At 48.0% G+C, this 1,566-nt stretch overlaps 1 protein-coding gene across 2 annotated transcripts in view; it reads left to right on the forward strand.

The window, feature by feature from the left end:
* The window catches only part of ttc19 (tetratricopeptide repeat domain 19), a 36,135-nt gene that overhangs the window by 21,928 nt on the left and 12,641 nt on the right, over positions 1-1,566 (forward strand). The window lies entirely within an intron of this gene.

Raw genomic sequence — 1,566 nt, forward strand, 5'->3', positions numbered from 1 at the left:
AGTAATATTAGCAAATTTGCTGATGACACAAAGCTGGGTGGCAGGGTGAAATGTGAGGAGGATGTTAGGAGATTACAGGGTGACCTGGACAGGCTAGGAGAGTGGACGGATGCATTGCAGATGCAGTTTAATGTGGATCAATGTGTGGTTATCCACTTTGGTGGCAAGAACAGGAAGGCAGATTTCTATCTAAATGGAATCAAGGGGCAGTACAACGAGATCTAGGTGTTCTTGTACATCAGTCAATGAAAGCAAGCAGGCAGTAAAGAAAGCTAATAGCATGCTGGCCTTCATAACAAGAGGAATTGAGTATAGGAACAAAGAGGTCCTTCTGCAGCTGTTCAGGGCCTTGGTGAGACCGCACCTGGAGTATTGTGTGCAGTTCTGGTCTCCAAATTTGAGGAAAGACATTCTGGCTTTTGAGGGAGTGCAACGTATGTTCACGAGGTCAATTCCCGGAATGGCAGGGCTATCATATGTTGAAAGATTGGAGCGACTGGGCTTGTATATACTTGTGTTTAGAAGAATGAGAGGGGATCTGATTGAGACGTACAAGATTATTAAAGGATTGGACCTCTGGAGGCAGGAAGCATGTTTCTGCTGATGGCTGAGTCCCGAACCAGAGGACACAGTTTAAAAATAAGGGGTAGGCCACTTAGAACAGAGTTGAGGAGAAACTTCTTCACCCAGAGAGTGGTGGGTGTGTGGAATGCTCTTCCCCAGAAGGCTGTGGAGGCCAAGTCTCTGGATACTTTCAAGAAAGAGTTGGATAGAGCTCTTAGAGAAAATTGAATCAAGGGTTATGGGGATAAGGCTGGAACAGGATACTGATTGAGGATGATCAGCCATGATCATAATGAATGTTGATGCTGGCTCGAAGGACCGAATGGCCTACTCCTGCACCTATTGTCTATTGATAGTCCTGATGAGCAAATTGGAAAACTCCGACTTCACGTCTCATTAAGCAATATTGGTTTCCCTCCATCCTGGGAGCTGATAACTGTGCATGTGGTCTATACTTTGAGTGGGTCATGTTTCTCTGATGCATATTTTCTCTCCCTGTCTCTCCTCCCTTCTCTGTCCCTCTGACTCTGTCACCCCATCTCCATCCCTGTCTCCCTCTTATTATTATGTTCTTTGTCTCTCACTCTTTACTTGTTTTTTTCCTCTCTCTCTCTGGCTCTCTCTCTCTCTGGCTCTCTCTCTCTCTCTCTCTCTCTCTCTCTGGCTCTCTCTCTCGCTCTCTCTCTCTCTCTCTCTGGCTCCCTCTCTCTCTCTCTCTGGCTCTCTCTCTCTCTCTCTCTGGCTCCCTCTCTCTCTCTCTCTGGCTCTCTCTCTCTCTCTCTCTGGCTCCCTCTCTCTCTCTCTCTGGCTCTCTCTCTCTCTCTCTCTGGCTCCCTCTCTCTCTCTCTCTGGCTCTCTCTCTCTCTCTCTCTGGCTCCCTCTCTCTCTCTCTCTGGCTCTCTCTCTCTCTCTCTCTGGCTCCCTCTCTCTCTCTCTCTGGCTCTCTCTCTCTCTCTCTCTGGCTCTCTCTCTCTCTCTCTCTGGCTCTCTCTCTCTCTCTCT

Source organism: Chiloscyllium plagiosum, chromosome 4 (genome assembly GCF_004010195.1).
Source record: "Chiloscyllium plagiosum isolate BGI_BamShark_2017 chromosome 4, ASM401019v2, whole genome shotgun sequence".
NCBI lineage: Eukaryota > Metazoa > Chordata > Chondrichthyes > Orectolobiformes > Hemiscylliidae > Chiloscyllium > Chiloscyllium plagiosum.